A 14,639-nucleotide genomic window follows, 5' to 3' on the forward strand; every position below is an offset into this window, starting at 1 on the left:
TGTGCTCAGGGAGAACAAACAAGAAAAAGACACAGATCCCTGACTCCTCCAAAGAAAATGTTTGTTCAAGAAACACCAAGTAGAAAACACTTTCACAAATCTTATTGTGCCCAAGAGGAGCTGTAAGCAGCACAGCAGACATTTACACTTGCCAGAACTCCATTCTAAATGACCTATTCAATACAAACGACTGTGTGGCATTGTAATTGCTGCACTGCTCTTCTGCTTGTGTTTATCTTCTTAAAGCAGATGCATGGCAAACTTTGCAAAATCAAATTATCACGTATAAGGTTTGTTCTTCCTGTCATGTAGCTCGTGTCCTACATATTTTGATGAAAAAAACTGTGACAGATATACCTAAATTTTACTGCATTTTGTTTTTTTAAAAGGCTGTTTCTTTCCATCTTAAGGTAAACAATAGACCTTGAAGCCTAGGTATAATTAAATATGAAAAGGAACAACATGCTAATGAGTCATGCATATGGTATTTATTTAATACACCATTCTTCCCAATTTAGCTTTGCTTCTGAATTAGCAATCTGTTAAAATAGATGGGGTTGTTCATACCAATGGTTTATTTCAGCTTCCCCCAGATAATGCATTAGTTTAGGTCTGGAAGTTATTTTTATATCACAATCTCTGCCACTAAGGCCGCTACGCTCAACTTTTTGCTATTTCTTTTAAATGGAAAGTGAAAAGCTAATGCACAATTGTTCAACAAGCAGGAGGTGAAATGCTGTAGCACAGTCCCTACCCACCAACCCATGAAATACATGAAGCTTTCTTCACATCCACTGTTTAAGCAGGACCCCCACAATGCCTTCACTTAGGAGTCTGCATAAGAACAAATGGCATAATATCTCAAACTTAAGAGATACAATATGTTTGCAAATTATTTCCATAAGTGTGTTAGTAAATGAAAAGAGAAATTTTAAATCAAAGCAGAGGAAAGAGTGGGAGTTCTTCACCAAACAGCTTGTCTCCCAGTAGAAAGTATGTTTTCAGGTTCATATAGGCTAAAAAAAAAAAAAAAAAAAAAAAACATTTAAAATGCTAAAGCTGTGCCCATTGCTACCAGGTGGATATATCTGGAATGTTATTGTTCATGGGAAACATTTGGATGACAACTAAATTCCAGGGAAGAGCACTATAAAATTGTGTTCTGTTTTCCATTAGAAATTGCTCCCTCCATATTTTTCACCACTCTTTGCACACTTCCTCCAATACGTTAAGAACTCAGACTTCAGGATAACTTTTTCTTCAGCTCCCAGTTACGAAAAAGTTGTTTGTTTGATTTCAGAGACACGTAGGTATAAAATCAGCCACCTTTTCAGCATTTGGACACGTGCTAAATCTTATCCTGAGTGATCTGGTAGGTAGAATTAGAGGCCTGGAAAATTCAAATTAAATACTTACATTGACATTCAAGGCTGTTTGCACTCATGCTGTTTTTATAAGTCAAATCCTTACTTCTTTTGGAAAAGTTGTCAACTGCACAGCGAAAGGTTTTCTTAAGTTAAGAATGCCCCTGCAACCTCAGCACATGGTGCAAAACAACCTCAGTGAGGCACACATTGTTTAGGGACCTCACAAGTCCGGCTCCTAGATGGAGCTGCAGTACCCAGTCCTCCCACATTGCAAAGTTCACATTTTCACTTGGCTTGCCCTTTGTCTCTTAATATGGTAATTACCTAATGAAATACGTAAAATATCATACTAATGCTACAAAATGCTGATCCTTTACTACCAAAGCCTGCCTTAGTATCCTCAAAGCTTGTCCCACTTGCTGGGAACAACATGAGAGGATGTGTATGCAGCCTAACCCTTTAGCATAGCAATGCTACAAGACTGAGCTTATTTTCTTTAATTTTTTCAGCGCTAGATCTGTCATTTCTCTTATCTAAAACATATCAAATATAGCTAGAGAGACTGAAGAATTAGTCTTCTGCCTCAAAGGCAGAATCTTCACACTCATGTCAGCCCTAGCAGAGGTTTGTCTGGCTTCTCCACCGTGGATGAATACCCCAGAAACTCTTTAGGCTTCAACACTCAGCTCATCTTACACTGGAGACCTCAATCCACCTCTACCTCAAACCTCCTTTGCTACAATTCAAGCACACTCTTTTCTGCTGTCTGCTGTGGAGAAAGCAAGCATTCAGTCCTCAGGCCTATTCCTCACCAAAAACTTTTTCTGTACTTGGTTCTTCTAAGCCTTGTCCTCTCTCTGCTAAATATTTTCACTGCCACATGTTCTCACAAGCCATACTTAGACCTACAATTTCTTAATTCTCCTCTACATACAAAACCCAGGTATAAATTACCTGCCAGTAACCTGCTAGGTCTCCTTCTCTCCCTTAGCAGGAGCATTCAGAAGAGGAAAAGAAAAAAGAAGGGGAGGCAGTTCTTTCTCACTCTCATATATATAGCCATGGGCCAGAATCCACAGGTACTGTAAATTGACACATCTGTACATAGTTAAAGGGCTATGTAAATTCAGAGTTGAGGTAGAGTAGTTTGTTCTGCTGCTGCTTTAGGAAAAAGATAGGAGACAGAAAGACTAGATCTTCTTTTTTTATTTGTGGCTGTATGAGAAATTCAGAGGGTTGTGGAGGATACTTGAGGCATTATTTTGAACATTTTCATTGTTGCTGAGCTAAAGCATCCCTCAGATGCTCCCACGGGCGCGTAAAGGTCAATTAAATTTTGTCTTCCTGCTCTGGGTTTGTTAAAGTAAAGCAGCAGCAAGTTACATCCCCCAGCAAAGAGCTGCTTTCCCACGGGGAGAACGACTCCTTTACTGGAAGTCCGAGGTGGAGGGGCTGTCCCCGGCTGTCCCCGGCCGCCCACTGCCCTGTGACGCCGAGGAGGCAGAGGGTCACTCCTGCGGAAAGAGAGCTACAAGCGGAGCTGCACAGGGAGCTCCAAAGCCCAGGGAAAAGCCCAGAGCGAGCACGGCGCAGCTTTGTGTCACCGATGCTGCTCAGCCCCACGGAGCAGGGGGTGCCTGACCGGGCCGGGGGGCATCGGCGGGGTCGGGGCCACGCCAAGGACCGCGATGGGCTCGGTGCCTCTTCCAAGGAAGAGCACGTCTCTCCTCGCTTACAAAAAGTTGACATCAACTGAGTTGAAAAGTAGGTTAATTAGCGGTGTCTGACACAGCTCCCCAGCAGTGACTTACTTCAGGTGCCGCACATTACTGCTATTCTGCCGCAAAAGGCTTTGTTTGCACCTCGCTTTGTAGCCTCGAGTGTCTGAATATTGAGTAACTCTGGGTATTTGATTTCTTTGAAATGCACTCGCATTATTTCAATAAACTGTATCCTTTAATCGAGTTATTTTTTTTTAGCGTAATGAAAATATTTACAGCACTTTGCTAGGATATATATGTATGACTCTCGGCAATGAAGTCATTTTTCCTTTATCACTGGAGCTCACCGATGTCCCTGAGTGAGGGGATGTGGCGACGGGGAGGGAATGGATGGGGTCAGCAAACTCCTGCGCGGGGACTTACTCCCGCCAGGGTTGTTTTGGGGGTTTGATTTGGGGCTTTTTTCATAAAAAAGACTGAAATATTTACCCTCCTGAGAAGGTCTCGGTGAGCTCGGCCGAGCCCAAGCCTCTGCTCTGGCCATGGGAAGCCAGAAAACATTTCTACCTTCGAGGATGTCGAAGGAATTGCTCTGCACCGGAGCTGTCCCCGGCCTCCCAGTCCGGCCCCGCAGGCGGGGGCGGCGCTGGCGGGACACGATTCGTGTCGCGACAGAGATGATGTCGGGTGGCGGTGACAGGCAAGGCCGACCCCAGGCGAGCAGCGCGGCGCCGAGAGCTGAGCCTGACACCAGCCCCGGGATGCGCTCAGCTTTCCAAAGGCCTCTGGGACAGCTCTCTCCTCTTTTTTTTTCTTTCCTTTTATTCACTGAGTGAGAACGCATGAGGAAAGGCAGGCGGAGTTAATGGGGGGATTAAACATGGGAGAAATACGGACTAAACTGTTCATTCCTGCTGCTCAAACGAAGCTGCACGCAGCTCCTCAGTGCTGAAGTGTCCTGCTCAGCAAGTTTCTCCCTGCTGCGGTGGTTTCCCTAAAATTCTGCTGAGAAGGGCCCCCCTCTCCTTGTGATCCCCAGTAGCCAGCGAACTGCGCCTCCCGCCTGCCTATTAACCTACCAGTGTGTCCCCTAAAAGAGTCTGGCATGGGCAGGTTTGTTCACCCCGGGTAGTGCCACTGTGCACGGCGCAGCTCCTCGGGGAGGAGGAAATCTCTGGGCGAGATGCCGTGCGCAGATGGGATTGCTCTCCCACGGTGAGCGAGTGGCCAGAGAGGGCGAAAGCCGCGCAGGACAGCCTGGGAGGAGCGCAGGAGGGGTCGGGACACGGGCTCCACTCGTGCCCCAGGGAGCCGGGGGGTGCTGAGTGCGCCTCTCTCAGCAAAGAGACCCGCAGCCCGTCCTCCTCCTCCTCCTCGGGTGTTGCCATGTCCTGCAAAAGCCCGGAGCAGGCTCAGCTGTACCTGCCTTCTCTGCTCATCCTAAGGCACCGCTCCGGCGCCGAGAGAAGAGCTGATCAGCTGCTCACTTCTGAAACCCTGGGCCCCGCTTTGGTGCGGTTTTCTCTTTCCCGTGTTCCCTGTAAAGCCAAACAAAATCAAACCCAGTTGTCTTGATCTGATCCAAAAGATGTACCAGACCAAGTCCGTTCTCAGCAGAAATGTCCTTGTTTCAATTTCCGCTGAAGTCTATTGCTTTTTCTCCTCAGGCAGGCAGCCGTGCGGCCACCGTTTTAACGTGCGGGGTGGATCCTAAGGTCACCGGGGTTTTCGGGTGTTCGTGTGCTCTAGGAAACTTTTTAATCTTTGTTTGCAAGGGGATGAACGAGAGAGGTCCCTGGTCAATCCTTCTTCCATTAAAACAATTAGACCCTGCCTGTTGACTTTACCTAGCTGTGCTGGGGCGGGGTTACGGGAAAGAGCCTCGAAAAAATATTTAAAAATCCAAACCCTCCTTGAAGTGGCCAGTTTGGGAGGACTGGGGTCTACTCTGCTGCAAATACAGTCTAGTCCGCGTTATTTATACTGTACTCGCCAAAGCTTGCAGGCTTCACGGATGAGAAGCGCAGTGCTCCTGGAATCGCTTCAGAACGTGTTCTGATGTACAGATAAACTTCTGGAAAGTATCTGATCGCTGTGCCCGAGTGCGCTGACCCGCCTCCCATCGATGGGAATAAAGCGAAAGCATTCGACTTAAAGAAAGCCGCAGAACTTAATTAATTCGATGCTTTAATGGTTAGAGAATCTGCAAAACACTAGTATTAATTTAGATCCTGGCATCTGGTTTCACTGAAGTTCATGTCGATGCGCGCACTATCCACCCCAGCGCTGCGGCGGCCGCGGGCGGGCAGCGGGAGCGGGGCCGGTGCCTCTGCCCGGCCGCTCGGAGGGCTGGGTACGGCTGGGAGCGGAGCTCCTGGGCACGGCTGGGAGCGGAGCTCCTGGGCACGGCTGGGAGCGGAGCTCCTGGGCACGGCTGGGATCGGAGCTCCTGGGCACGGCTGGGAGCGGAGCTCTCCGGGCACGGCTGGGATCGGAGCTCCTGGGCACGGCTGGGAGCGGAGCTCCTGGGCACGGCAGGCAGGGGAACCCATGGGCACGGCTGGGATCGGAGCTCCTGGGCACGGCTGGGATCGGAGCTCCTGGGCACGGCAGGCAGAGGAACCCTCTGGGCACGGCAGGCAGAGGAACCCATGGGCACGGCAGGCAGGGGAACCCTCTGGGCACGGCTGGCAGAGGAACCCTCTGGGCACGGCAGAGGAACCCTCTGGGCACGGCAGGCAGAGGAACCCATGGGCACGGCTGGCAGGGGAACCCTCTGGGCACGGCTGGGAGCGGAGCTCCTGGGCACGGCAGGCAGGGGAACCCATGGGCACGGCTGGGATCGGAGCTCCTGGGCACGGCAGGCAGAGGAACCCTCTGGGCACGGCAGGCAGAGGAACCCATGGGCACGGCAGGCAGAGGAACCCTCTGGGCACGGCTGGCAGGGGAACCCTCTGGGCACGGCTGGCAGGGGAACCCTCTGGGCACGGCAGGCAGGGGAACCCTCTGGGCACGGCAGGCAGAGGAACCCATGGGCACGGCTGGCAGGGGAACCCTCTGGGCACGGCTGGCAGAGGAACCCTCTGGGCACGGCTGGCAGGGGAACCCTCTGGGCACGGCTGGCAGATAAACCCTCTGGGCACGGCTGGCAGAGGAACCCTCTGGGCACGGCAGGCAGAGGAACCCTCTGGGCACGGCTGGCAGGGGAACCCATGGGCACGGCTGGCAGAGGAACCCTCTGGGCACGGCAGGCAGATAAACCCTCTGGGCACAGCAGGCAGCGGAGCCCGGCGCACCCGCAGCCCGCCGGGAGCCGCCCCACGCCGCGGCCGCACAGACCCCGCGGGGCAGCGCCCTCGGCTCGCTCCTGGCCCGTCCCGCAGCCGCAGCCGGCCGGGCTCCGGCCCCGCGGGTCCCTTCCGAGGGCTTTTAGCGCCGGACATTCGCCCGCGGGGCCGTTTGTCCGCGCTTCTCAAATCGGGCAGCGGTGGGAGTCGAGTCGGTTTTTTTTTTTTCCGATTGTGAAATCTTTAAGACAAAGAGTCTCCTTAAATCATGAGACTGACGGACTTGAAAGAGAAAATTGATAATGGTAATAAGTGGAGTTTGCTGGGAAGATGACATTTAGAAAAGGGTGAGATGCCTCAAATTGAATTTTCGCTGGTGAAACAAGGCGATTCTAAAAGGCCACAGATGAAATGATTTTTATTAAACGTTTGCACTATTTTGGAAGCTAAACCATAATTCATCTGCACTAAAATTTAACGACTTCGATTCATCAGAAAAGTTTACTCTTGGACTCCGCTTCAAAGACAGAACAACAACGCGAATGACAGGCTATAATCATTTTGCCTCTCTGATTTGCAGTGGGCTGGTGTGTTCTTGTGCCCAGACCGAAGATTCATATTCAAATCCCGAAGTCATAAAATTTAGACTTTGGCATTTGTGTTTTTCGAACCAAAACTTGACTAAACCAGAGTCCAGGATCAAAAGCGCGCAAGAGCTATCACTTTCTCAGGGGACTGCAAAAGAAACTCTCCGCAGATACTTCGGCTGTACTGAGGACAATTTGGGAAACGTTGGGCAACACGTGTTGTCCCTGGGAACCAAGTGGCGCTGCTTGTCCTCAGGTTTCCCTGTCAGCTCTGGTTTAACAAAAGTTCTCTCCGAGAAGGTTTCTCGGGAAAGACGTGCCAGGCTCCATGCTGGACATAGAGGATGAGCAGAGCCAGGGAGGTGTGTGTGCTCTTGGGGCTTTGTTGCTGATCCTGGCTTGGCATCGTTTCCACACTCCCCTCCCCAAACCCGGATCCTTTTTAACTATTTTTTTCCTCCAGTGGCATTAAATCAAGTAAGAGAAGTACAGAACTAAAGATGAGTTCAAGACGGTGATGCCGACCCTTTGGCATTCCCCAAACGTTCATCCTTTCCTGGGGGAGTGGTGGCAGGAGAAAGCCATGTGTTGTCACACGGCAATATCTGGTCACCCAAGGGAGAAGATCACCGGGATGAGAGCCCCGAGCCACAGCCCGGCCCTGGCACCTCAGCCGCCCTGCCGGGAACAGTGTATTTGTGCTGTCACTGAACGGGCTGTTCCCAACCCACCCTGACGCCTTCACCTCAGTCCCTGTGTGAGCAGGGCTCTGCAGAAAACAACCTGGCCTGACTTTATTCTTCAGGCTCGGAATAAAGAGAAACCGTCTCGTCTCTTCTTGATCTTTTCATTTCCTTTCCCTGGCCCGGGCGGAATCCCCTGCCCGCCCCGCACATTTTAAGCCATGTCTGCGGGACTCCAACTAACCCCAGATCTGTTTTTTCAAAAGTATTTAAGCTGCAGAATTTGCTGACACATAAATAAGCCATCAAGGCTCTCGGAAGCTCATGAATCTTTCACTGAAGTATGTGTGAGGACTTACACACTTGTTCCACGTCGTGATACTTTTAAAACTTTCACAAAGACGACTCTGGACAAAAAAAAAAAAAAAAAAAAAAAAAAAAAAAAAAAAAAAAAAAAAAAAATCAAGCACCTCTGTTTAACAAGATAATTCTTGCTTTCAGTTTTATTTCTATTTTCAACTTCCTATTCTTTTGTCCCGTGACATGGCGCTTTTTCCCCCCTCGGGGACTCCTTTCTCTTCTTTCTCCCCTTCCATTCTGAACTGTTTTACAGCCCCGCTTTGTTACTGTCAGGAAAAAAATGTCTGGAGAGTCCTGTCTCCTAAAGAAGCAACAGAAAAGGGAGGACTGGAGCTGCAATGTTGCCTATGCATGCAGAACATCCCAATCTGTTTTTGTGCATTGAGTTGGGGAGAGGGCAGCAGGGAGCGTGCACCCAGCCTCCTCCCGGACAAAGGGAGGCCGGACAGCTGCGCACCCGCCACAAAAGATTCACTCTTCTGTCAACTCTGTTTACTTAGTGTTGTTTCTGACCTCTGTGCTACACTTGTTGCTAATACATATGCTTATCAAACCATTTTAATTGGCTTTCTTCATAACAGTAGTCACAGCGCTTTTTTTTTTTTTTTTTTTTTTTTTCCTGCGTGTGTTTCCAAACAACTTAATTGACTTCTCTAATATTCATCTTCTCGGGCTCTACACAGCGCCTTTCTCCCGCCACGCTTCCCAGCCTCCGGGAAGAAGGGCCGGGGGTGTCGGCATGGAGAAAGTTCACCTTTCAGAAGGCACGGCTGTGCAGGGAAACGAGTCCCCGCTGCCCAAGGGGACAGCCGTGTCGCCGGCGTCGCTCGGGCCGGCGCTGAGCATCCGGGCCGCGAGTGATGAAGGCGAGCTGACCGTCGCGGTCACGTCTTAAATGTGGTTTTGCTTTCCTTGTGGCACTCGGTGGACCGGTGCCAAGCTGACCAGAGCCGGAGCCACGCTGGGAGCCGCCCATGGATCGGGAGCGCTGCCGGGCGCGGGGCTCCGCGGGTGCGCGCACAAAGAGGCGCAGGTAGAGCCGCACCCCGCAGCGGGACCCTGCGGCCGGGGAGGAGCCGGGATCAGCCGGCCTGGGCTGCTGCTGGCACGCCGGGAGAGGAGAGCGGCCAACCTGCACCAAACCACAGAGCCCCCGACAGCACTCCCCGCCGCCTCTGCCGTCTATAGCAATAGCTTCGCTTCAGCCTCGCCCTTTTTTTTCCTTCTTTCTTTTTTTTTTTTTTTTTTTTTTTCCCTCAATTTCGTAATTAATTGTTGCACTAGGGTTTGTAATGGAAACAATCCTGCCAGGCCGGATGGTTGTTATGATTTGCTTTCTTTAGCTTTTCTTCCCCTTCGCGAGCATTGTTCGTGGTGACTGTCTGGGCTCAGATATGATGTTGGGACAGCGCCTCCCTTGAAATGGAAACAGAGGCCTGAATAAAGAAGGGTGGAAAAAAAGTACTTTGTAGTCTGCATCGTCCATCTTTAATTCAGAGACGCATCTATACTCCTGGGAGCGCCGCCTTTGATCTCTTTGATTTTTACACCAGATCTGTTATGGACTAAAATTCCTAGGTTTTCCATAGAAACATCTCCATTCCTTCGGGATATTGATGTTTTCTTCTTCCTAGGGGTTATGATATGGTAAATCAGATTCAGAAAAGCATGGACAATGCCAGCATTCATGGGTCGGGGGGCGGGGGTGGGGGGGCGGGAGCCTCTCTCTCTTCTCCCAATGAATCAAAATATTGTTTATTCTGTTGCTCTTTAAGCCCAGTCACTTCAGCTGCCTTTCAGTGCCTTCAACTCTGGAAGAGGGGCAGCAGCAGCAGCAGCAGCAGGTTGCGTTGCCATGGGGACCCTACTGTATGGCAGCAGCGCCAGCCCCAAAGACAATGCCTCGCAAAGGGGCTTGAAAAGTGAGGTTTCTCCCTTTGCCACGCAGCCACTTCCGATGGAGCAAGCATTCTCCTTTCGGGACCCTCATCTTGTCACTAGAACAATGTCTATCTTCGCCTGCCAATTTTTTTTTTTTTTCTCTATCCTGCCTTTGATCTATAAAAAATCAAAAGAACAAAGTCAGGGGAGAATAGGGGGCTTTTTTGTTGTTGTTGTTGTTGCTGATGCACAGAACAGGCTTTTATAATTTGGGTCTACTTTTGTGCCTGAGAATTTCAGGGGCAGGGAAGGAGGGTAGTTTTATTCGTGTGTTGGTCTCTCTCCAGTCCTGACGACCCTGGGCAAGGCGTGTGCCAAAAGCCCCCCTCCCTGTCCCCTCCTCCTCCCCAAACATCCCAACCACAGGAGCAGGGGTGCTGCCCAGCCTGGGTGTCCCCTCTCCTCAGCCCTGGCCCTCAGACTCTCCTGCATGCCTTCCCACCCGCTGGGCCCGGGACACCACTGCAGTGACAACGACCCTTGCTTAAGGCCCAGAGAAGATCACCTCTGCCTACTAATTAATGCTGATGTTAACAACAGATGTGTACAACGAAAAGCACGCCCATCCCACTACATTTCAACAAATAATGAAAATGATGGTATTTCCCAAGTCATGGTTTTGTGTAAATGTTAGAGGCGTGAATGTGAGACTAACAACTTTTTCTAAAAAATACGGATAATTCTGGACCGTGTGAGGCCATGAGATGCCGAAATGTTGGAAAAAGAAGTGGAGTGTCCATGCAAATCCACCAGTGTGCGTTTGACTTCTTTGTTTGTAAGTGGCAACAGTCATTGTCACATGTGTAGGACAGGCTATAAATAACCCTAGACGAAAAACTGGGGCTAGTTTTGGTTCTTTCCAGGAGGACGAGTGGCTGGTTGAGTTCACATGTGACTGCATGCATGTAACCCTCCTGGAATTAACCCTCATGATCTGAACCCAGTTCAGCTCCTTGCCTTGCTTCTAACAGCGGGAAGTGTTGATTTCTCCAAAAGGATTGCATTACAGCTAGTTCCTTTTCATTAAAACCCCAGCAGAGGAAATAACAGAAATTACTGGCCTGTGCTGTATCAGTTTCACTGGCTTTGGTGCCCTGGCTAAAACGTGTTCCTGCACGATTCACTGATTAACTCCATCACAGGCTGGTTTCCTACTCTGGAGGAGTCAGTTTCTGGGCAAGAGAATTTGGTGGGTTGGGAAGAGGGTGGAAGTTAGAGGAAGGTTTATTATGAAACTCAGAAATCGTTGGTGTGAGCTTGTTTTCTCTCTGGCTACCTTTTCTTCACTATTTTTGGAAGTAAATCACCAGCTTCAAAAAGCTTAGATGAAGTCAATTAATCTAGAAAAAGGCATCAGATCCCTAGTCTGGGTTTATGCTGCTGGGAAACTTTTGCTGTGGACTGCAAATGGAGGTTGATAGACCCCTCACTGGAGGGCTGTAAGCGGGGACTGGGACTTGCGTGGCTTCCTGGGGCTCAGGGACCCCACCTCAGCATTTATGTCAGACAGATGTGAAACAGGGTGACAGAGCTCTTTTCCAGCAGGGCAGAGTCATGGGTGGCCACGTGGGTGTTAGAGCACTGTACGTCCCAGCAGTCTGCTGTGGAAATTTCAAGTCTGCCTGTAGATCACAACTGGAATGTTCTGGGTGCACCATCAGAGAGCCAAGTCTCCACTGCTGCATCTCCCTGGCATCACCTAACCTTCACCAGTGTCTCCCAGCTCTTGCCTACAATGTGCGTTGGATGCTTGAACTCAGATCCCACTCCATGACACAAAAGTCCTCCTCTCAGTGCCCAAGAGTTGACTCTTTAAGATCCGGAGCACCTCCATTCCTCACAGTCTCTGCCCAGAAACCACAGAAGTGAGTTTGTCATAAAAATGGTCACTGAGACGGTGGGTTTGCATGGCACTGGGCGGGCTTGGGGACACATCCACATCATCCACATCCACTCCATCCACTTGCAGGCAGTACCTGGGCTTTCAGAGCAGGGATGGGAGAGGGCTGTGTTTCACCTCTCTGCAAGATAACCACTGGAAGAAGATGTGGCAAGCAGCCCTGGGGCTCAAGATCAATTCCCCTTCTCTCCTCCTCCTGTCCTGCACATCCACCCCGGGGAATCGACTTCCCACCCTATTTGATCACATTCTCTTCCGAAGATTAATTGTTGGGTCAGGGCGGATTCACCATTGTATCAGCCTGCAAGTGCCCTTCTCCTTTATCTTTTTTTTTTTTGTTTTGTTTTGTTTTGTTTCCTGCAAGAGTGTTTTAGTCAAACTTCAGCCCCCGTCTTTTCTCTCCTCCCCCGTCTTTTAGGGCGGAGGGCTGCTACCCTGATCCGACCTTCTGAGCTGAGATGCATCAGCCATGCCTTTTAACTGTACAATTATGCATACCCCCTAAATGTCGCTTTAATAACAGAGCTTGCAAAAAAGCCGCAGCGGGTCGGTGTTTAGGAAAGCAGCGAGATGCCCGGAGCGGCTCGCTCTGCCCCTCAGACACACAGACACGCTTGGGGCGGCTTTGCGCGGGGGCGGTGACAATGCCCCCACCCCGAGATGGGTGACACCGTCCCCGCGGGGAGCCCCGGGAAGGCGCGGGCGGGGGGATGCAGGAGGGTGGCTCGGGGAAGCAGCAGCCCGACCGTGGAGCTGGATCCGCGGAGAGCCGCGCACGGCCCCGAGCGGAGCGGAGGGCGCGGGGAGGCGGCGTCTCCGCGCTGACCTCAGCGCAGTGCATGGATGGGGAGCGGGGGATTCGGCCGGGGCCCAAAGCATCGCCCTCCGCAGCCCGCAGAGCCGCGCAGCGCTGTGGGCAACGGGGCACGGCTGTCATCCGCAGCCTCCCGCCGCCCTCCGCACCGCCACCGGCACCGGCACCGCGCAGCCGAGAGCCTGAGAGTGGGGACAGCCCCTGGGACAGCCCCTGGGAGCCGGGAGAGCCCCTGGGAGAGCCCCTGGGAGTGGGGAGAGCCCCTGGGAGAGCCCCTGGGAGCCGGGAGAGCCCCTGGGAGCCGGGAGAGCCCCTGGGAGTGGGGAGAGCCCCTGAGAGTGGGGAGAGCCCCTGGGAGTGGGGACAGCCCCTGGGAGCCGGGAGAGCCCCTGGGAGAGCCCCTGGGAGCCGGGAGAGCCCCTGGGAGTGGGGAGAGCCCCTGGGAGTGGGGAGAGCCCCTGGGAGAGGGGAGAGCCCCTGGGAGAGCCCCTGGGAGCGGGGAGAGCCCCTGGGAGTGGGGAGAGCCCCTGGGAGCGGGGAGAGCCCCTGGGAGCCAGGAGAGCCCCTGGGAGCCAGGAGAGCCCCTGGGAGTGGGGAGAGCCCCTGGGAGCCGGGAGAGCCCCTGGGAGCCGGGAGAGCCCCTGGGAGAGCCCCTGAGAGTGGGGACAGCCCCTGGGAGCCGGGAGAGCCCCTGGGAGTGGGGAGAGACCCTGGGAGAGCCCCTGGGAGAGGGGACAGCCCCCGGGAGCCCCCCAGGCCCCGCCGGGCTCTCCCCAGCCCCGCCGCTCACGGGGTCTGTCCTGCGGGAAATTCCCACCCAGCTCTCGCTGCCCTCTGGGAGACTGCAGAGGCTGCGATCGTTTCCCTGCCAAAGCCGCCCTGAGAGGGGTGCTGGGAAGGAGACCCAGACACCTTCATATCTCAATCTTTCTTCTTTGGACAGGAAATGTGTGTGGAGGTGGGGGAGGTCGAGACCGTAAATTTCATTGATTGCTTGCAGACTGTACAGAGTATATTCAAGCTTTCATGACAGCTTCTGGAGACATAACGACTGGACAATATTGCCCGAGCACTACAAACTCCCTTTAACAACTACAAAGAAATCAGCAGGTAATTATAGGCTCGATTGTATACATAATAGGCATCGGAAATCGGAGAATAACTGTAGGCAGCGATTCTGAACCAGAAGAAGAACTGTCGTGCTTCAAACTCTCATACAATAGCTGCTCATTGTGCTGGGTGTCTTATTCTAATTACAGATACCTGCACAGCATAGCAAATATAGGAGATACATTCTTGATTTTCCTGCCAGAAAACCTCATCCTTTAGAAATTAAGGATATAATGGCAAAATAAGCCATGTGGGTATTCCTGAAACAGGCGATAATGCTGAGCTGTGCCCTCTGTGCTGGAAGAGCCCTTTACTGTGCAAGAGGAGCAGAATTTCTGACCGGAACTGGACTGCTGGCAAAAAAACCAAAACCAAAACCAACCAACCAAAAAAAAAAAAAAAAAAAAAAAAAAAAAAAAAAAAAAAAAAAAAAAACCCACAAACTTTTCTCGAGATGCCTAGAGAATTAGCTTTTCCACGGAAAAAGCTAATAAATATAAATGAGAGTGCGACCAAAATTAGCCAAAAACAACAAGCGCTTCGGGGATATATCAAGCCCTTTACTAAAAATAGAGGTTATAACATTCGGAATTATTTTTTCTTGACACTCGGAAAAAATAGACACGCTTGCTTTTCTATACCTAAAGGAATATAAATATTTCATTCTGATATAGCGATTGTTTCCTTTTTAAAAGATGGTTTTGTTTTGAAATCATTATTGATATTTCCTGCGCAGAAAAATGTCTCTCCTTTAACCGACGATTTCTCTTTCCAAAGGACTCTAAATCGCAGTAAAATGAAGGAGAACACTCCTAAACACTTTAAAAACTCTCCCGGTGTCGATGCCCTTTTCATTCGAGGGTTTCCTC

At 51.2% G+C, this 14,639-nt stretch overlaps 1 long non-coding RNA gene across 1 annotated transcript; it reads right to left on the bottom strand.

Moving 5' to 3' along the window:
• Positions 1-913: 913 nt before the first annotated feature.
• LOC136365811 (uncharacterized) lies at positions 914-1,490 on the bottom strand. The gene is made up of 2 exons (XR_010744417.1): positions 1,417-1,490; positions 914-1,016 (listed from the first exon to the last, which is right to left on the bottom strand). It is a non-coding gene; the product is annotated as an uncharacterized lncRNA (long non-coding RNA).
• Positions 1,491-14,639: the final 13,149 nt, after the last annotated feature.

Source organism: Sylvia atricapilla, chromosome 10 (assembly GCF_009819655.1).
Source record: "Sylvia atricapilla isolate bSylAtr1 chromosome 10, bSylAtr1.pri, whole genome shotgun sequence".
Lineage (NCBI taxonomy): Eukaryota > Metazoa > Chordata > Aves > Passeriformes > Sylviidae > Sylvia > Sylvia atricapilla.